This window comes from Macaca nemestrina, chromosome 8 (genome assembly GCF_043159975.1).
Source record: "Macaca nemestrina isolate mMacNem1 chromosome 8, mMacNem.hap1, whole genome shotgun sequence".
Lineage (NCBI taxonomy): Eukaryota > Metazoa > Chordata > Mammalia > Primates > Cercopithecidae > Macaca > Macaca nemestrina.
The window spans coordinates 47,040,658-47,063,262 of record NC_092132.1 but is presented as its reverse complement, the minus strand read 5'-3'; the positions used below and the strand labels follow the sequence as shown (position 1 = coordinate 47,063,262).

The 22,605-nt window shown below is 43.8% G+C and overlaps 1 long non-coding RNA gene across 2 annotated transcripts in view; it reads right to left on the bottom strand.

Annotated features, from left to right (window-relative positions):
- Positions 1–1,588: 1,588 nt before the first annotated feature.
- Positions 1,589–22,605, bottom strand: part of LOC139355798 (uncharacterized) — a 66,660-nt gene continuing 45,643 nt past the window's right edge. Inside the window, exons 3-5 of one of the 2 annotated variants that reach the window (XR_011606857.1) lie at positions 4,670–4,789; positions 3,846–4,193; positions 1,589–3,442 (exon numbers count right to left, since the gene is read on the bottom strand). This is a non-coding gene — a long non-coding RNA (uncharacterized lncRNA). The remainder of the gene's footprint in view (positions 3,443–3,845; positions 4,194–4,669; positions 4,790–22,605) is intronic. The other variant, XR_011606858.1, reaches the window with a different exon arrangement.

Genomic DNA, 22,605 nt, shown 5'->3' with positions numbered 1-22,605 from the left:
ACCCGTTACCCAATAAAAACACACTGGGGCTTCAAAAGGCAGAAACAGAACTGAACCCTGCTGTCCAGAAAAGACCCCACAGATACCCAGTAGGCTTGTGCTTTATCCTGAAGGCAATGGGGAGCCACGAAGGATTCTGAGGTGTGAGGAGTTGTATCAGGGCTTCTGGTCGTTCTTACCCAGTGCCTGTGACTTCTTTGAGGAATCCATTGCCAGGGATAGTGTTCCCTGCATTTTTGGCTCTTCTTTTAAAATGCATTGCAGTGATGATACATGAGCCACCTTCCAGGGACCCAGGGCAGGTGTTTCTCAAGAAGTGCATAGCTTTGTGTGTTGGCTCAGAGGAAAGGTAGGCATGGTTTAGGGGAATGAGAGGCGGGTGACAGGCAGAAATGCAATTGTTTTTTGCTCCAGTAAAGCTCCAAGCCTTCAAACAAGAAGCTTGGCACCAAAAATGGTGCTGTTAGAAAGTTAATGGGCAAGACATTCTGAGAAAGGGTTGTGGAGATAAGCATCAGGAGGAAACAACACTGTTTTAAGTTCTCCGGCATCCAGGAAGTCAAGAAAAGCAGAGCCACCCCTGAGCTGGACTGCAGCACACACACGCACAGGCTCATGGAATCCAAGCTCTGTCCAGAGACAAACATCGCCCAGAAGCAAATCGAGAGTGACTTTTTTGAAGAAAGAGCTGGGGAAATGGTATTTCCTTCCTGTGCTGAAGAACAGAGTCACGACATTCTGGGGAAGAGATGTGAGCTCCCAGGGGTAAGAACTGGGCACCATCCCTCTATTCCTGCTGAATATTAATAATCAAAGCAAATATATTGACTTCAGAGAGCTCCAAAAGACAGAGTCACTCAAGAGGAAGTGATGAAAAGGAGAAATGAGTGTTTTCTTGAATACTTTCTACCAGAATCAGGCCACTGTAGTGTCCCTCACTGCAATAGTCTCCTAATGGGTTTGCCCACCTCTGGTCTTGACTTCCTTCTCCCATTCAGCCTCCATAGAGCAGCCAGGAGGATCTTTCTAATCTGATCTGCTTAGAATCCTTCAGCGGCTCCCATACCCCAAATCTTTGATATAAGTCATGAGGCCCTCCAGACTCTCATCTCTGGGGAAATCTCAGAGGCTCATCTCTTGCCACTTCTTGGTCTTGCCCTTTCTGCTCTAATCATTCTGAAACCCTGTAGCACCCTGAATGTGCCATGTTTCCAGTGGCATGGGCAGGGTAAACAGTACTGGGGACCTTGTAGCTCCCTGAATGTGCTATGTTTTCAGGGGCATGGGAAGGGTAAACAGTACTGGTGACGTTGTAATGTACCTTGTGTCCTTTCTCTTTATCTTGGCTGGAAGTTGCCAAGACTCACATCTTTGAGGAGGCACCATAAACTGGGACATACGGTCTCTTCTGTCCCCTCTTTGCTCTGTCCCTCTATGGTTTTTACTTACCCTCCGGACCTTTGCAAATACTTGGGGGTTCCCCTTTCATCCTTTTCTCTCCATTTTGTCCTTCAAATGTTGAATTAGAAATTAATACATTAGAAAAGCCTGTTCTGACTTCTCAAAACTGGGAGGGACACCCCTGGTATCTCTCTCCCACGTTGCCCTGTGCTTATTTCTCTTGCACCATTTGCACACTGTGTGTAACTCCCTGCAGACCTGCCCATCCCATTCACCCTCTAAACTTGAGCTTCACAAAGGTGGGACCTTCTTCCCTCTGTGTCCCCATGCCTAGTCCAGTGCCTCTCATACTGTGGAAGCTCATTAATATTTCCCGAATGATCATATTCCTTTTTCCCAGACTACTAAGGCCACCATGTCTTTTTGAGCCAATTTCTTTTTTTTTAATCGTTAATTTCCCCAAGCCCCCAACAAACAGTAAGATCCATTTTTAATGATGCCACAAGCTGGCCTGTAAATGATGCATTCATTGTCAGATACACTTGGCTGTTGTTTGTACTTGTAAGGAATATTCCTCCTTCCTTGAGAGCTCTCACTCGCAGACACTTCCGTTACTTTAATATTTTATGATGCAGCCATTTTGGAAGGCAAAAGGGCATCATCTCTGTTTAACTAAATGTCAGAGTAAAGAAGTCAAGGCTAGTGGTTCGCTTGGCATGCCAGTGATTAGATAGCTTTGTTAACAGGCCAGTTGGGCTGGGCTATGTGATTACACGCGCTCAGCTACTTCTGTGCAAAATGATGCATAAACAAATAGAGAGCAGGGATTGCAAAAACATTTTCCAGGGGTGTCAGAGGGTCCCTAAATGTTCAGTTCACTCTCTTCCACCTTCCACATCTGTAGCACCCAAGCTCACAGGACACAAAATCACGAGGCCAAAATTGGGTCTTGTCAGTCTGATAATCTGCTATTTTCACACTCCTGTAGACCCTAAACCCTGCAGAATGTATAAACTAAGATATTAGATTACACTGAGTAGCCCCCTTCCCAACCGAACTGGACAACAGAGAAATTACATCTGACTTTAATGAGTGCTCAGAGGTGGCCAGCACGCTTGGAGGCTGAAGAGCTGCATGCTGGGAGTTCAAGGCCCACACACTCTACAGACCAGGTCTTGCCTCCTGCCCACGGTGCCAGAGGTGGTAGCTGCAGAGAAAAAATCGCAGTGCTTCTTTTTAAAACTAGGCATGACCTCCATATATATATTATAGTGTGGTTAAGGGCATAGGCTCTGGTGCTGGGTTGATAGTTTGTAGTTTGTTCTGGCCTTGATAGTTTTGTAAACCTGTGGGTTACTTAACCTCTCTGTGCCTCAGTTTCCTCATCTGTGGCATGGACGTAATAACAATATCTACATTTCATGGTTGTTGAGAGGGTTAATGAAGTGCTTAGAACAGTGCCTGATACCTCTGAGCATTACAATAAATTGAGCTGTATTTATGATCTTCACAAAAAGGTTGGTCAGGCTTTAACATCTGTTTGGGTTGCCTTGAAGTCATGAGTTTGAAATGCCTGCCTCCCATCCCCTCACTGTGTTAACAACGACAAAGCAGTGTACCTTATATAAATGGCATATATTTCATTGGGACACTGGATGTTTTCACCCCAGGCATGCCAGCTTCTAGAAAGGACTTAGGAACAAGGTGGTTTTGCTGGTCTGATGAGGTTGGAGAGAGCATGCCTTCAGCATGTGGTCCTGTGGCTTCAGGACAAGGGAGCCACAAGTGAGTTCTGTTGCTTCTTGGCTCAGGGCACCTAGCATTTTGAGCTCAAGCCAGTCCCAAAGGTTTGATGATCTCAGCTGAGTCCTCACTGCCAGCCTGAGTCCTCTGTAAACTGGAACTGGCATTGCAGATGCTGCACAAGCTCCTGGCAGACTCCATTCGGTTGGATTCCAGGTGGCAAATGTCCCTCTGGGGACATTGCAAAAGTGTTCCTTCCTCCCAGAAGGAAGGTAGGTTAACCAATAAAGAAGTGTACCTAGAAGAGAGCAAAGGAGGGTGGAAGAGGGGAAGTTAGGCTCCTTTTAATTGTCAAGAGACCCCTTTGAGAGAATACAGAGGCGAACTTGGGTGAAGCTTGCTCAGTGGGGAGAAGGGAAATGCCCGGTTTGGATCTTCACCGGAGCAAGCACTGACAGGACTTATTGATGGCTTGGATGTGAGGGGGAAGAGAGAGTGGGCTCAAGATTAGCTCCAATGCCTTTTTTTTGAGACACTGGGTGCTGGCGTGCCACTGTCTGCACACTCCCTCTACAGGTTGAGCTGCCGGTCCTGCTTCTATTATTCTATTGGTCAAAGCTACCCTCCCCAAGGTCAAGACAAATCCACTGCCCTTTAGAAGATCCAGAGTGATGGGGGACACTGTAGGGGGACACCTTTACCTGAAGTCAAGTGTGCATCCACGCAGCCTCTAGCTGATTCCCCAGGAGGGTTGCCAGGAATGTCCATCCTTCCCCAGATCTAAGGCAAAGGCTGTTTACAGGAGGGAGCATCCATTTCTTTCACCTCACACAAATTCCTGCAGCACAGGCTTAGAAGCGGGGATGAATGGGGCAAAAGTGTGATGCTTCCACCTGAATTCCTATCACACAGTCACAGCTAAGCCCAGAAGAGGCCACTCACTTCACTTCCTTAGCCGCACCTCTTCTCTGGGTCTGCTCCCACAGCTGGGCACCTCAGCAACCCAGAAGGATAAATATTCTGCAGGTCTAATTTGGGTCAGCAAATTCCTATTTGCAGAAAATCATTTCAGATCTGACAAGAGTTAGTGATCTGTTTCTAAAAAGCTTTGACACAATTATTATCAGTCTCTCTCTCACACATACACTCATACAATGTTATTTACAGTCCAGGAAAGGCTCATGCATTCTGAATGTATGCTCCACCCTCTTCACAAACCACTGTAAAATTCTCAAAGCCTACACATGCTTGCAAATAGATCACCTTAAATGGAGCAGGATCTTTGAAGACCCCATGAGTCATGTAGCTAAAATGTCCCCTGGGGAGACCGACTTAGCACATGCATTTTTCTATAACAAATCAAGTTCTGAGCTTTCCATGGCACCCAGCTCAATGCTAGGGAAGGTCCATCTATCTCTGGTGGGGAGCCAGTGGTCAGGAAACCTATGAGGCTAAATGCTATGCCCTTCACCTGGTGGAAATGCAACCCCAGAAAATCACTTAGCAGAATAACAAGGAGACTTACGCTGCTGGAGTAGAAAGAGCAATGGACAAGGATGAAGGGGCCCAGGTTCTGGTACAGGCTCTGCCCTCACTGTGCTCGCTCAGGGTCCATGCCTATCATGGGGCCTTTGTTTCCTTGTCTCTGAAAGGAAAGGCTAGATCAGATTAAATTAAACAATCCCTAAGTGCCAGATACGTGCAGGGGAAATGTGCTGTAGGAATGAAAAACAGAAAAATGAAAAAAACAGCCAAATTTCAGCTCCAGTCCTCAAGGAGCATGCAGTCTAGTTGCAGTTGGTTAGCCATGGTACTGCTCAGTTAGAGCTTAAGGCCCCAAGGGGGGCCGAGTGACACCCACCTCTTTTAGCTTTAGGAGGCTAAGCCTCCAAGTCTCATCTCATCCCTCCCTGACTTGAGCAGTCTCAGGTTGAAAGTGATGTCACCACGGAGATTTCACAGCCAGAGGAGGGCCTGAGGACCCCTTCTTCTGCCACTGGCTATTGCTATAGTATGGAACCTCTAAGTTCATACACTCCACCAGACACTCAAGAGTGCGGGGCAGGACAGGAGGGGAGTACAGATGGTCAAGATGCCGCCCTGGCCTGAGCTGTTGCCCAGCGCTGTTCTCCCTGTCACAGTCAGGCCAAACAGACCTCAGCTGGGAAGCCCAGAACTGAGAGAAATCTTAGTGAGTTGGTGGGTGTCACTGTCTGCTGGAGGGCCGCTGTGGGAGGCAGTGAGTCTGGGGCTCCTGGAGGCATCTCCAGACAGCCTGGAGCCTGGATAGTGGGACAAGCAGTTTCCCATGAGGCCTCAGGCTGGAGGGTGGTCTTGGCGTTAGCATCAGGCAGATGCTGGGTCTCACACACAGCGCCTCTCCCTCCCACTCGCCTGCTTTCCATCAGCCGCCCGCTTCCTTCCACATCTGTGCACTCATCATGCACCATGGCTACCTATGAATTCCCACTTGGAAGAAGCAGATGGTGCTTTATAGCCACTGGCTGCCAACTCCCTCTGGGCCCATCTTGAAGTCCCCTGTCCCTCTCCTTCTGCCTCTCACACTGGGTCTCGGGAGGCCTGCCAGTCTCGTTCCCAGGAGGCTGAGCAAGAGCCCCAGTTCCAAGCCATATTCCTCTTCTTTGGTTTCTATTTCCTTAACAGTGACCTCTCTCCAAGGGCAGCCTGCCCCAGGTCTCTCCCTCTGCTCTTCCAAACGCAATTATGTGGCTATCACTAGCTTAATACCAGGACTTGGATTCCTTTAGCTCTTAGCCTGCTGATTCTCCATCTTCCCCCACCCCCATGCCAGATTCGTTCTCTGCCTTCCTAGGGGGAGAGGAGGTTGGGGATGCGGGGTGACTCCTGTGGACTACATCTCCCAGAATGCCTCGTACTTGGCTTCCAGTTGGACTTAGCCAATGGGAGGCACCTAGAAGAGGTTAGCAGCTGGGAGGAAAGATAGCTCACGGTATTTCTTCTCACTGATTTTCTACCCTCTCCCTGCTTTGGTGTCATGTACTGGTCTTAGGTGCTGCCCTCCATGACTCCAGTTGCCACCAGGCATCCTCTCCTCCGGAGTTTCCGTTTTTACTGGGCCACAATTACACTGTTTTTCTCCTCCTCCCTTTAGCCTTAGGGTGGTAATGACTTTCGCTGTTGCTCCTCCCCAGCGCCTCACCATCCCGGTGCGTTCCCACAACCCTGCCCACACCGCTGTAAATAGTCTTTTTATGTACCTGTCTGAGCCTTCTGGGGTGAATGTGACCATACTTACGCAATAGTCTTATAGCTTTCATTTCAGAGTTTGACTCACAGCACTTTAGAAATTATGTAATTTTTTTCCACCAAGATCACTGGAGTGGATGCTTTGCTTTTAATATCACGCTTACTACAAGTTCTAGACGAACGCTAGAAAGGTTAAATTCCTTGATAAAGCCAGGGGAAGAAAAGACACTGTCTCGGAGACAAGATAAAAAGGTCCTACAAGAACAGCAAGAAGTTGTTCCCATGATTGATGACATTCCTGATTCTAACTCCTTGATGAAGAGAAGGGAGGGAGAGCCAGGCTCTGGAAGAAGAGAGTGAGACAGAGTGACCCCAGGTACGCTTATTTTTAAAAGGAAAAAACACCCTGAAAGAAGCCATGTGCCTGCCACCACAATTGAACAAATGCTTACTTGTAAATTTTTACTTCAGATCTTTTTAAAAAGAAATAAAACATTACAGAATTAAAATACCTCATGTCCTCACACCAGTCCTGTTCCCCTTCCTCCCTCCTTCCACCCTATGATGGTTTCCCTGTGTCCCAGTTCATGTCTTTATATTTTCACCACACATGCGTGTATTGATAAACAATATATAACATTGTTCCATGTTTTTTTTCAAAAATGCATCATCCTATACATAATATTCTGCAACTTTCCTTTATCACTCAAAATTGTGTATTCTAGATCTAGCTATACTGATATGTGTAGATTGGCTTCATGCCTTCTAGTTGCTGTACAGTAATTCATCATGTGGACTTATTTGTTTTACTCATATCCTCAGTTGTGGGCATTTTGTGGTTTTCATTTTTTTTTGTTTCTATAAGCAGTATTTATGAAACATGTACAGGAATTTCCCTAAGATATAACCTAGAAGAGGAGAGTTCAGTCATTGGGTACGAGTATTTGCAATTTTATTAGATGTTACCAAAATTTGTTCTTTAAAATAGTTTTTCCTACCTGCTGAATTCCCGTTTCCCTATATTTTCACCAATACTTTGTATTGCTGTGATTTTCTATTTTTACCAAGCTAATAATGTGCAATTGAATTTCCTTGTTTAAACCACATACCCTCACTTACTGTTGAGGCCCAGACATCTTTTCACATGTATATTGGACATTCAGGGTTCTTCTGTGAGTTGTTGGCTTATAGTCTTCATTTTTCTATTGGAATCTTTGTCCTTTAAAATATTGACTTAAAGAAATTCTTTATATTTTTTGAATATTAATCCTTTTTAACTTGCTTTTTACTTTTCCAGAAGTTTAAAATTTTAACATTTTCCTTTATGATTTCTGACATTAATGTCTTATCTCTGTACCATAAAAACATTATCTTGAGCATTTAAGTCCTTAAGCCGTCTGAAGTTTATTTTTAATTGTGGTGTGAGGTAGGGATCTAATGTTTTTGTTTTTGTTTTCCACAGAGGAAGCCAACATACTTACTGAATGGTTCAGTTTGTCCACTAATTTATAATGCCTCCTTTATCATAAACTAAGCTCCATTTTATGGTGGATCTATTTCTGGGCTTTCCATTCTGTTTTACTGATCTATCTGTCTATTCCTGCTCCACCCACCCCCAACTGGCTTCAGCTGAGACTGTTGCCTAAAACCCATGGCTTTCTATTCTGACTCCCATCTCCAACATCAGCCTCCCCAGTTTTGCCCTGCACACATCTACTAGACCTATCTTTCCAAGAGTCATCATTGCCTAATGTATTGCATGCCCACTGTGTGCTAGGCAGCATGCCAACTACACATGCATTGTTCATTTGTTTGTCACTGCCCTGTAAGTCAATGCCTATATTGCCAATCAGGACATCAAGGCTCAGAAATTGAGTAACTTTCCCATGTCACACAGCTAGTAAAAGACAAAGTAGAGCCTGGAACTCAGGTCTGCCTCCAAAGTGTTGGTGGCTCTCCATTTCCATTTTCCAGCATTCTCTACCACTACTATCCTACCATCTGTAAAATGGGGATATTCATCCCTCCCTCTCAGGGTTGTTATAAGAATTGTGTGAGATTAGATATGTGAAAGCATTTAGCACAATGCCTAGCCCATAATAAGTATTCAATAATTGTCAGCCAAATTTGAATAAGAAGCAGGCAGCAGTTGCTAAAAGTTTTCTTAAAAAGTCAAACCTTACCCCAGCCCTTCTATCCTGGCTTTAAAATCCCAGCAGGAGATGAGTGAGTCAGTGGGGGTGAGTGACTAGGGATAGAAGTAATCTTTGGATCGCTTCCCCTTCCACTCTTTTTCTGGTTAGAGGCTCCCAAGGGCAACAGGAAGACCAGAATATGGGAAGTTGATGAGGATGGGAAACTCTTAGAAATCATACTGAGTCCCTGCTGAACCTCAGGGGCTGCAGGCCAACCACCGTTCTGAAGTTCTGGACTTGCACAGCAAGCCTGACTATTGAATGGCCATCATGACCCAGATTTCACATCTCCAGGCACCCGGGGCTGGAGAGGGGTTTCTGCCTCCCTGTTTAGGCTGCCTGGACTAAGGCTATAGCCAGAGTCCCCTCCTCTTTAGTGACTGCCATGTCAACAAGGCAACTGTAGACCTCCCTCAGAGGAGGCAGGTGAAAGAAGACAGCCTTTCCAGGCAACTCTCTGGCTAATGGGAAGCACATTGATGAAGGAAGCCAATTTACTTGAAAAATCAGCACCAGCATGCAGGCTGCCTTTAAGGCTGGAGGATTATGGCCACTTGCAATTTTCTTGCTAACTAAAGTTTTCGTAGGAAAAGCAAACACATATCTACACATGTACGTATGGACTTGCACACTGATTCTATTTCAGAAGCAGTGGGCTGAATGCTTTGGTTGCTGGCTTTCTTTGACTCCACCACTCACATCTGCGCTGTGTCATTGACAGCTCTGGCCATGGCCCCAGGGCACTCTGCAGGGGTCAGAATAACAGAGAAAAACAGCAGTGGGGAGGACAGCACACTCTCTCCCTTGTTTGACTTGGAACTCCTGCCTGAGTCTTGCAGGAAGCAATATATTGAATTTTAAAAGAGGCAAAAGCTACGTCAGTTACTGAGAGAGAAATCTGAAAGAGCTATAGCCTATCTTCCTTTGCTGGGGTCTGGCCTGGGGTATGGAGGCAGGTGCTCACTGCCATGGGAGTCCTCTGAAAACTGACTTACTTGGAAAGGGCAGGACTTCTCGCTGAAACAGTCTCTACAGTTTCTCAAAACCGGGTGGGAACCCTGGGCCCCCATAACATGTCTACATGGTGGAATAAGGGACATCCAACCTGCATTTAAGATTGCAGAGATTTGAAGGAGAAGCTGTTCATTATAGAAGTATAAAGGGGCTCCCGCTCCTTGACATGCTAACACGGGAGCACACAGGTTCCCACACAAACCTCTAACACATGGCAGGTGACTTTCATATACACCCACACCTCCATGGACATGTCCAGGGTTACGTTAGGTCAAAACTAGGGAACGGCAGCTACAACTGTACCTGTGTCTCCTGCATTCACAAAAGCATGTCAGAACAAAGGTAAGTTCCAGTAATGTAACAGCAAAGGAAATCACAATTATCATGCTTGATTGTTTGTCACAGATGAATTGTGATGGTGCCATCACATCTGATGGTGCCATCTTGGAGACAGCAGACCTGATTTCCAGCCCTGGTCCTGGCTGTAACTTGGTGACCTTAGGTAAGGCCTCTCAGAACACTGAGCTCTTCATCTGTGAAAGAGTGAGGTTGGGGCTGATGGCCTCAAGGGCACTGGCATCACTAACATTCTCTAGGTCAAGCTCCTATTGCACTTTGCGCTACTGGATATATCTGAGGTCCCTGGAAATGAGGATGTACCAGAATTTCCAACTCTCTCAGTATTCCTGCTGGGTCCCGCAACTCTTCTCCAGTGGAAGTTTCCTGCTCCCTTGATTACCAAATATCCTCTTCATCTCCATCCCTTCCCCCTAATATTCTGTCCTCAGGAAAGGATGTGATAATTGTGTGCCCACTAAGTATCTATTACTAAAGTGGGAGGAGGAATTACCTCTTAAGAGAATGAAGCTTTGAACCAAAGGAGTGAAGCCCTAATTGCATAATTGCAGCTGGTGAGTTGAAGGGGAAGATATTGGGGAGTTAGGACCCTAACTACATAGATGCCTATTCTATTGCTGAAGTCTAAAACCCCACCATTAGTAACTAAGTTCTTTTACTAAAATGATTAAGGATCTTCTCCCCACAAAAGCAATGTATTAAAATTCAGCAGTCATTTAAGGCCTTGGTAGGAAGGAGTTTTTCTTATTTTTTTTGTGTGTATTTTTAATATGGGGGTTCAGGGGAGGTAAATGTGAAGGTTGGGCAGAAGCCTAGGTGGTTTAGTAGCTGGAGGAAGTACAACGAATGTCCTGAAGGGGAAAGAACCAAAGGGTAGGCCTGGGACTCCTGAAAATAAGTTTCATGTGCCCTACAATTGTGATGAGGGCCTGCCTTGCATTGGGAACTCCCTTGCAGGGAGGAGGAGGGGCCCAATAAAGAAATCAGAAGGAATTCTAGACATGTTGGAGCAGTGCAGGCCTCAGTGATAAAACAAGAGGCTGTGTTGAGTCACTCCATGGAGACGGGATGTACTCCCACCCAAAATTTTGTTCAAATGTTAAGACTGATGACACCACCCATGCACCAAGAGGGTATTAAAAAGGTTTATTACTCACATAATGAGGTTTTCTATGGAGAGCAGGGCAAGCTCCCAAGCACATCTGAAATGTGGCTTGGGCTTTCATGGTGCCTAGGGAGTCGGGATGGGGTGAGGGTTCCTGCGTGTGGGCAAAGGCTTATGTGTTGTGTGGCTTCAATTCCTGCTAGTGCTAAAGGAAGGTGAGCCCAGGTGTTCTCACCCACCTGCACAGATATGGGGCAGAAGGGGTGGGACGGATGGGGCCTCATAGTCAGACATAAAAAATGGGATTTAGATTTTTTTTTTTTTTTACAAGCTGGGAAGGAGCAACAGATCCACTTTGTCTCCAAGGCCCATCAAGCCTCTCCCTAACACCAGTAGCCCCTGGGAACCCTGGGCCTCCCAGGTCTTTAGTGTTTGTTGGGTGGGGGCTGAAGTGACTTCAGCATTCTCAGGCCAGTGGACCAGGAACTATCATTCTTTTAGGAACTAGAGAGGCCTGTTAAAATATATCCTGACTCCACAGACCCCCTGACTTCTGCAGTGTGTGTGTGTTTGTGCATGCATCCTTAGAGAACACTGGCTTTAACACTGATCCCAAGCTTCAGAGTATTGTATAATGAAATGACTGGGCATCTTAATCAGAACAGACTCATCTTATGCCTGAAAAGCCGAAATATGCTAGAGAGGACCGGATGGCAGCTCCCTAGGTAAAGACCATCATCTCCCAGCTACTCAGCAAGTGCACATAAACCCAAGGATGAGTAGGAATAAAACCAAGAAGACACAGTGGGGTGTGAGTGCAAATGTGTGCCAGCCTTCTGAGCTGGCCTCAGGGGCCACACATCATCCAGGAATGCTGACATTACCTCTCTTGTTCTTGGAACCAGCTCTCCTTTGCATAAGGTTTCAGAGTCAGATAAAATGTAAGCTTGTCTACTTAGAGTCACAGTTTTGAAATTGTAAATGGTATCAAGGAGATGAGGTCTTGGGATCCAAACAAGTCAGGTTAAATCCCATCTGGATGATCTTTGGTTGTTTTCTTTACACCTGAGTCTCAGTTTCCTCACCTGAAAAATGCAGATGCTAGGACCATACAAAATATTGTAAAATGTAGGGGTATTATATGTGAAAGACCTTGCCATGAGTAGGCACTTAACACTTACTATATTTTAGGAAAGGAAGGAGATTGGGAGCTCTGGTGAGATCTGAGACCACTGGACCCAAAATGTTCTTAGGGTGTTGAAGGTCCCAGAGGAGCACCCAGGACAGAAAAGAAACAAAACCTACTACATTTTTACATGGTTGTTTGTGCCTGCAGGACAAGACTTGATCTTATCATTTGTTGCATCCCCAGGGCCCAGCATAAAGCCATGTGTGTAGTAGGTGCTCAATAAACATTTGCTGAACTGGTGAAGGGGTAACTGGTTTATCCATCCCTCTGATCCCATCCAGTAAGGATAAGAAAGAGAAATTATCACATATCAAACACTTGCTATGTGTACTTCCCTGTACATAATATAATTTCACTCTCACAACATTGAATTAAGTATTTATGGTCCCATTTTAACAGATGAGGAAAACCGAGGCTCCGACAGCTTTGAAATAATACTCTTAAGGTGAACTAGCTAGTGAGTGCTGGAGCAGGGCTTTCATTCGAAAGCACATGTTCTTTCTAGGCTGCTGGATCGCAAGTGCTGTAGGAGACAGCACAAGGGCGGCACATCAGAGGGGAGCCAACAGCAGGAATGTCACTCTGATATTTTCTTCTTCAAACATTCGCCTCTCCTCAACAAAAACACTTCCCAGATGCTTCCAGGACCTGGCAAGTCTTCAGTCACAAAGCTAGGGATAGTCCCCACACCTGCAGGATAACAGAATTTTAGAGGCTGACCTCTCAAGATTATGCTTTTTAACTTGTCCAAGGGCCACTGCTGGAACCTTCGTCTCAGTTGCATTGAGGGCTCTAAGGCCACATGAGACAGTTCTTTTACCCTATACAAAGTCCTAGGACATGGCGGTGTTATGGCTTGATTGTGTCTCCCCAAAATGCATGTTGAAGTCCGAACCCCCAGTACCAGTGGAAAGTAACCTTATTTGGAAATATGGTCTTTGCAGATCTAATCAAGTTAAGATAAAGTCATACTGAGTGGGATCCGGGGGAGGGGGTTCTTAAACCGAATATGACTTTCTTAAACCGAAAGTGCCCTTTTAAGATAAGGGAAATGTGGACACAGACGCCCACACAGGGAGGCCTTCACCATGTCAAGACAGAGGCAGAGGTTGGAGTAATGCGGTTGCAAGGCATGGAATATGAAGGATTGCCAGCTGCCATCAGAAGCTAGGCAGAGGCAAGGAAAGAGTCTCTCTAAGACTCTGGGTCTCAGAGGGAGCATGCCTGCTGACACCTTCATTTCAGACTTTTAGCCTCCAGAACTGTGAGAGAATCCATTTATGTTGCTTTAAGCCACCCAGCTTGCAGTACTTTGTTAAGCAACCCTGGGAAACCAATGCAGAGGGCTCTTCAGGGCAGCCTCCAAGTTCCAAAGCCTTATGCCTCAGCCATCAGCTGGGGAGGCCTGCGGACTCCAACGGCCAGGACGCCACAGCTCCCTGGCCCCACCACCCACTCCTGTGAGACCAGGCACACTTCAGCTCCAAACACAGCTCTGCCCAGTGGGGTTTTTGTTGTTATTGTTCCTAGGCTCTTCTACCTGAACACCTAGTGGGTTTTTTTTTATTCCTTAACTCTTGGCTCTGAACATCCTTCATTGACATGAGAGATAATACAAACAACTTTCTGTTAACATAAGCACCAACATCCTCGCTACTATTTATCCACTTCCCCATTGTAGGCAGAGGGTCCAGAACATTGGCTCCACTTCAGTCTGGGGAACAGAGGCTCTCGAGACTTTGTGCCGTGCACCAGGAGGAGGCAGAGCAGGATAATGAGAAGAGCATGGGTTGTGAACTCTAACAATTCACAGTCTAGCGCTGCTCCCTTCCAGCTGCGTGGCTTTGGGAAAGCACTTGGTCTCTAAGCCTGGTGTCCTCATTTACAATGTGAGAAAAATAACACCATGCTCTGGGGTTATGATGCAAATCGAATGAGATAATGTGCATGAAGTAACCGATAAATATTATCACTCTTACTCTGGTCATAATTGTTGCTATTATTTCTTCTTTATAATTAACTTCCCTGAAGTGGAATTTCACCATGAATTAAAGCACTGTAGGACGGGAAAGACAGAGAGAGTCAGATGAGGGGAAGGAAATTCGTTGGGTCTGCCCAGCCTATATTGTGATTATTTGAGAACAGTCCCTCCCAACAGAGCTGGTGCTCCATAAATGGCAGTTATTATTCTTGCTTGTTTTGTGATTGCTGTTTATGAGTTTCTGCTTCTGAGCCATATCAGTGCCCTTAACATCTCCTTCTGTGTCCGAGCCCAATGATTGGATCTTTTCCCCAATCTCTACTCTCCTGTAACAGGATTCTAGATCCACATTCTTTTCCATGTAAAGTGCATTTCCTCCCACCGTGGGCAGAGTGTGCTTTCTACATGACTTGGTTTGGCCAATAAAATGTCTCCAGTCATGACGCCGATAGAGGCTTATGGTCTGGCTTGTTCTGTTATATTCCTGATAATGTCTGTTGAACACTATGTGTGCTGGGCATTGAGCTAAATGTTCTTATTGTATCATCACAACTGTGTAAGGCAGATACTATTTTCATGCCAGTTTTTAGATTAAAAACTGAGGCCTAGAGAGATAATTAACTTGCCCCAAGTCACACTGTAATGGACTCAGGACTGAACCCAGGCAGTCAGCTTGCCTGACCACCTTGCTTTACCATGCTGCCTCATCGCTGGAGGAAGGTGGTAGAAATTCCTTCTGCCCAAAGACACAAAAGGTAATATCTGCTTCTTTTCTTTCCTTTTTTTTGTGAATGTCTTATGTAACGTATCCTGTCATCCTTATAACCACACAGGGGTTTTATAGATGAGGGGTTTTATAACAGGCTCAGAAAACCTAAGTGGCTTGCTGAAGTCACACAACTAGTAAGTAGCAGAGATGGGATTTGATCCCAGATTTTGAATATTGGACTTCAAAACCTATATTCTTTCCATCTTTCCACCATACTTCCACCATACCACACTGTCTCCTCCCATTGCATATTGCTAATTTATGGAGGCCTCTGTTCTTCTAGATCTGAAATGGAATGATGAGTCTAGAATCTAAAATCTAGATACCCACCTACATTGGAGAAGTGTGAAAACAGTAGCATTCATGTCAAGGCTTGATCAAGAGTTTCTGTGAAGCAAACATTTGTACTACATTTTAAAAGTGTGATGAAGGGAACATTTTACAGGTTTTAGAAAGTGCAGAAGGTTGAGGATCAGTGAAGATCAAGCACTGGAATGAAAAAGCATCCTGGGAGAAGCATGGCAGAGATGCAGGCTGTCTGGTCTGAACAGCTGAGGGGTGGGTACCGGTGAGCTAAACTGATCTGGCCATGGAAAGAGGCCATCTGTCTAAGCCAACAGTCCAGGTACCAACCTCTCAGATCTGGTGGCTTTACAGAATGGACAGCCAACGCCCAGGCATTAGATAGAGTGCCCGAGTTCCCTTCCAACCCATTTATTCTACAAACATTCACCAGATAAGCCAGGCAGTCTGAAACATTAGTTGAAATGTGAACATTGATTTCTGGCAGTAGCTTAGCCCTGCACATGGCAGTGGACTATGTGCACTTTTTACCTGGCTAAACACTTTAGTAAATAGATCCTTCCTGCCGTTGGATGCAGTCAGTCCTGGAGAGCAAATGCTTCCTCCTCAGGAATTTTGTATGCAGTGTGTGAAAAACATCAGCTAAACCAGATGCAAGGCTGCAACTAAACCTTCTCCCAGAATTCAGCTCTCTACCATGGATGTGGAAAGAACTCAGGATATTTTAAGTAAAATAAGTACTGTGTAAAGTGTATTTCATGAGAATGCAGGGGAAAATGAAAATAATATCCAGATTTCCTTGTATATACATAAAGATACCCTGGAAGGATACATGAGAAGCTAGAGGGGCTACAGAATATTGGTAGGAATGGGATAAATGGAGGTAGGGGTGGCAGGAAGACCTTATTACATACCTTACATTTTTTTATTTTCAAAATTATTAGACTGGGCATGGTGGCTCACACCTGTAATCCCAGCACTTTGGGAGGCCAAGGTGGGAGGATCACTGGAGCCCAGGAGTTCAAAACTAGCCTGGGCTACATAGTGACACCCCGTGTCTACAAAAAAATAAACTATTAGATAGGCATGGTCCACATGCCTGTAGTCTCTGCTACTTGGGAGGCTGAGATGGGAGTCTGAGATGGGAGGAACCTGAGCCCAGGAGGTTGAGGCTGCAGTGAGCCATTATCATGCCACTGTACTCCAGCCTCAGTGAGACAGCAAGAAGCTATCTCAAAACAACAACAACAACAGATTATACTTAGCTAGTGCAATAAAACAAGAAAAAGAAATGGAAGGCATACAGGTTGGAAAGGAACAGATAAAACTCTCCCTCTTCAGAGATGGCATGAATAGCTCCCTAGAAAATTCCAAATTATTTAAAAATTGACCCTTTCTTAGAGACCCTTTTGTAGAGTAGAATTTTAACATATAGATTCATTTAATGCTACTATAATCAGGATACTGAACTGTTTCATCGCCCCTAAAAGCCCTTTATAGTCACTGCTTTCCCAGGCCTTAATCCCTGGAAACCACTGAACTATTCTCCAGTCTAATAATTTTGTCTTTTCAAGAATGTCATGTCAATGGAATCATGTACTATGTACCCTTTTGCAACTTTTTTTTTACTCAACATAATATCTTTGCATTCATCCAAGTTGTTGCATGTATTAAAAGCCCATTCCTTTTCATTACTGAAAACTCTTCCATTGTATGGATTATGGATGCAACACAGATGTCCCTCTTTCATCTATTGGAGGACATTTGGTTTGTTTCCAGATTGGTACAATTAGAAATAAAGATACTTATTATATGATATTATAAATATTCATGTATAGGTTTTTGTGTATGCATACATTTTTATTTCTCTAGAGTAGATACACAGGGGTGGGGTTATTGGGATGTAAGTATATGCTTAACTTAATGAAAAACCGTGAAACAACTTTTCACTGGGGCTATCCCATTTTGCACTCCCACCAGCAATGTATGAGCATTTCATTTGTTCCATGTCCTTGTCAGCACTCGGTGCTATCAGTATATATTTCTAGAGACATTCTAACAGGGGTTGCAGTAGTATCTTGTAGTGGTTTTAATTTGTATTTCCCTAACGGCTAATTTTATTAAGCATCTTTCCATGTGCGTATTTGTCATTTTTATTTCCACCTTGGTGAAATGTCTGTTAATGTCTTTTGCCCATTTTAAAACTGGGTTGTTTGCTGTCTTACCGTTGAGTTTTGAGAATTCCTTCTATATTCTGGATACAAGTCCTTTGTCAGATACATGATTTGCAAATATTTTCTCCTAGTCTGTAGTTTGTCTTTTCATTCTCTTAGCTGTGTCTGTCTCAGAGCACAAGTTTTCAATTCTGATGAAGTCCAACTCATCATTTATAAAAAAGATTATATTTTAATGCCATGTGTAAGGGCTCATTGCCAAACCCAAGGTCACGTAGATTTTCTCCTATGTTTCCTTCTCAAAATTTTTTAGTTTATGTATTGCATTTAGATTTATGTTCTGAGTTAATTTTTGCTTAAGATCTGATGTTTAGATGGAGATTCAGCTTTTGCATATAGATATCCAATTGTTCCATCTACTCTAAAGGGAAGAGAATGTACCTTACTTAACTTCCCTCCCGTACAAAGACATTTAGAGTTCAATGGAAAACATATGTCTATAACTTAGGAGTGAAATATCTCTTAAAAAACATCCAACATCCAATTGCTTGCAATTAACTTGGGTAAGAGTGTGTGATTTGTGAGGAATGGATGTAACTGGTAGCCAGGAACCTGGGCTAAATGTTTCATAGCACCGTGTTTTATAACATATGACACAATGATCTTCAAACTATTTTGCTTGTTAATTCCTTAATTTTGAAAAATAAATTTTTAGCATTGACATCTTTTCCTTCTTTCTTTTGCCACTCTCACCACACTGGGCTCTTTGGTGTTCCTTGAACATGGTGGGCACGTTCCTTCCTCTTTCAGGGCCTTGCATTACCTGGCAGACTCTTCTCCCAGATATCTTCTAATGCTCTCATTTTAGACATCAACTTCTCAGTGAAAGCCTAGCCTGGCCATGTTAATCAACATAGTAATCAATTCCCCTTAACCTTATCTACCTTCCCCCCCAGCACCTCTCATCCAATATGGTGACATGATACTTACCAGCACTCATTTAAAAAATGGATCAACATTGCTATTTGTTAGGAGTCAGAATCTTATATTAATTCTTTTCCCCCTTGATTTTATATTTGAATTTCACTTCCTCAGCAGAATTTAAATTTAATGTAATTTATTTTATGCATGGAAGTTTTTATATTAACTCTGTAATATTTATTTGCAGCCAAATAGAAATTTCAATACATTATTTTTAGGAATCATAAGGTTCCAAATGTTAAACATTTTCCTGAATTGAATTATTGAATTATTATTATAATTTTAATAGTAAATGTCTAATTAAAGACATAAATATAAATTTTCATAATTATACTAAAAGATTCATTGAAAACATAAGAAAAAAAACCCTGATGCACAATTTCTGTGTACTGTTAAACCATCCAGCATTGTGAGCACTGGAAAAAGTAATTTGGGGCACTTCCCTCTTACGGGCTAATAGGTTTAAAGGCCCACACTCAACTCTCCCATCCTGAGAGCTGCTTCTTGCTTTTCCTGGCTGGGGCAGTTCCAGCCTCTTGGTAGTAATCAGCTATGACATGAACTAGGTGTGGGTCTCAGGGACTTCTAGCCTCAGCCATTCCCCTGTAGTTGAGGCTTTGCAGAATATGGATACTGCAGGCCTCAGGAAGGGAAATGTGTTTCTTTAGCAGCTAGGAAGGTTGAAGCTCCAATGCTCTCTCCTGCCTCTTGTGGGGAAGCCGTGAATGCAAGGACATAAGAGTACAGCCCTGCCCCTACCTGCCAGGTGCCCAGTTGACTTCAAGAGGTGTCTCCAGCAGTGCCATGTACAATCATATCTCCTTCAGATCCAGAGGAGAAGTGAGGAGAAGAAGCAAAACAGCTCCAGAGAGAACACGGGTTTAAGAATGAGTTGTGCTTCACTGAACTAGTTTAGGAAACAATGGATTTAGACGGCAAGAGGATACGGGGGAACCGAGGAACCAACCCCATAGCTCCATTCGCATCCAGCCAAGACATCACCCTGAGGTCTGTTCTTTTGCAAGCATCTGCATTTCTCTACAGTCAAGAGCTGAACAAAGACGTCCAGCACTTGGCTTCTTGAAGAGTTGCTTTGTCACCTTTTTAAATGACTCAGAACACTCTACTTGCCTCTCTTTCTACTAGCTTTCTCCTATACATTTCAGGATCAACGTCATTAGGTGGTTAAGACTTAGGTCTCAGAGTCACACAGATCTGGGCTCATACTGTAACTGTGCTACTTAGTAGCTCTGTGACTTGGACAAGTTATTTACATTTCCTAAGCTTTGATTTCCTCATCCCTAGGATGGGTAAAAGAATAGTATCTGGATTGTGAGTATATGAGGAATGTGTGCAAAGCACTTAACATACTGTCTGACACACAGTGTGAATACGTGTGAATAAATGATAGCTGTTTTTATCAACCTCCTCTCCTCCTTCTTTTCACCCCCGCTTCCTTATCATCATCGTGATTATTATTAATTTCAGGCTCCAGTCCCTTCTCTGGCTTGTTTCATATTGGAAGGGCCCAGGATGCAAAAACCACTGATCCAGCATCACCTGCAAATATCTGTCCTGCCTACAAAACACGACTCTCCACATGGCTCCTCCCTCATCATGAAGCATCTCTTCACCAGATGGGCGTCGGCCTCCTTGATCCCCATGGGCCTTTTACAATCCTTTCAAAGCTCAGAAATTATTAATAGTATGAAAACCCCACTGAGAACCCCGTGGTGTTTGCGGGGGGTAGGAAGCTAGGGCAGACCCAGGGTCCCAGGAAGCTCCAAGCCTTGGCTGCTGGAGGCATCAAGGATCCCAGGTCTGTGGGTTCGCTTGATGTCGGTCTCAGATAATCTGCTTCTCACCTAGCTCAGATAGGGGATTGGGGGAATCATGGTTTGGGTAAGCCAAGCAATTCAAGGGTTAATATCTAAGAGGGCTCCAGAATTATTAAAGGCTCTGAATTCTCAGTGGCTGAAAAGCTCTTGCAAGGAAAAATAGCCTTTGTGAAAATATGTTAAACTCAAAAGTTGATTTATTATACTCCCAACAATGGATGGATCTCTTTGCCTAAGCGCCCTAAGTATAGCAGCTAAAGTACCCAAGCACTCTTTGACCTTTACAGAATAATTAGCTTAAAACAATTATTAGCAGGTTTCTTTTCAGGCTCTGTAGTATTAGATAATGAAATCACTCCACTCAAAAACTTTGTTCTTTATTGTTACTTCAAATCAGCCAAATGTTGCAGAAACCTACACCAGGCTCACAAATTGCTCCCACACTGCGCTGGCCATCTTGGTTTGCAATGACCTGTGGTGCAGCTTGGAATCCTCCCCAATCTCACTCTTCCTTCAAGTGCTCAGGGACTGGAGGACCGGACACAGCAACTCCAGAAGTCACAGGTGCAGGGTCACCCACACAGCACACTCTCCTCCCCAGGATAATCAGACCCTTGAGATCTTTCATTCTTAACACAAAATTATCATAAAAGGCAACGTGTGTTCATTGTAGAAAATTGGAAATACACAGAAAAGCAAAACAGAACTACCATATGATCCAGCAATCCCACTTCTGGGTATTTATCCAAAAGAATTGAAATCAGGATCTTGAAGAGACACTAGAACTCCCATGTTCATTGCAGCACGATCCACAAGATATGGAAACAACCCAGATGTCCATAAACAGAGGAATGGATGAAGAAAATGTGGTAATTACATACAATGCAATATAGTTCAGTCTTAATAAAGGAGGAAATTTCACAATATGGGACAACATGGATGAATCTTGAGGACATTAAGCTAAGAGAAACAAACGAGTCAAAAAATGACAAATACTGTGTGATTCGACTTATATGAGGTATTTAAAATAGTCAAATTCATAGAGTCAAAAATGAATTTGGTTACCTGAAGCTGGGTAGGGTTGGGAGGTAGTGCAGATGTGGAGTTACTAATCAACAGGTGTAAATTTTCAGTTAAGCAAGGTGAATAAGCTCTAAGGTCCTCTGTACCCACAGTCAACAATAATGTATTGTACACTTAAAAATTTATTAGGGGATAGATATCATGTAAGTGTTCTTACCACAATAAAATAAATTTTAAAAAGGAAAAGCAAAAAACAGAAAATACAACTCACAATCTTATTACCCAGAGATAACCACTGATAATACTTTGATGTCATCTACTTATCTTTCTATAAACTTTTAAAACATCCTCTATTGTAGGACACTCAAGTGATGTTCAGTGTCCTGTTAAGCAATTCTTTGTGGAAACTAACATTTTTTCTCACATCTATTATTACCTTAGAATAGATGTTATTTCAAGGAATGCCATTTCTGAGTCAGAGTCTGCACATTTTAAAAACTTTTTATTCAAGTTGGCCTCCAGAAAAATCCTATTTACTCTTCTTTCAGCAATGTATGGGATCACCTGTTTCCTCAGACCCTCACTAGTACCAGAAATTGTAACTTTTTAAAGAGGTGATAGTTTAATCCATGAAAAATGTGCATTTCTTTGATTATTAGTAAAGTTGAGCATGCTTTTATGGGATTTTTGGGTCCCTTGCATTTCTTCATTTGTAAATTACCTGTTTATGTCTGTCGTTCATGTTCTCATTGTGTATTCTTTATCATTTCTTGTAGGTTATCTTCTAACAAGAAAATCAATCTTCTTTCTATCCTATGAGTTCCAAATACTTACTCAGGTTGTTGTGTTTATTTTATTTTATTTTAATTAATTTCTCCTTTTTTTTTTTTTAAAGACAGTTTTGCTCTTGTTTCCCAGGCTGGAGTGCAATGGCACAGTCTCAGCTCACTGCAACCTCCACCTCCCAGGTTCAAGTGATTCTCCTGCCTCAGCCTCCCAAGTAGCTGGGACTACAGGTGCCCACCACCACGTCTGGCTAATTTTTGTATTGTTAGTAGAGATGGGGTTTCACCACGTTGGCCAGGCTGGTCTCAAACTCCTGACCTCAGGTGATCCGCCTGCCTCAGCCTCCCAAAGTGCTGGGATTACAGGCGTAAGCCACCATGTCTGGTCTGTTGTGTGTATTTTAATTGTACCATTTTCTTGACCCACATTTTTACTCCGGGGCCCTGAGATGTGCATTTCCATCCTGTGATGGGGCTCCTAGCACTTCTTTCAATCTCAACTGTAGATTCACTTCACTG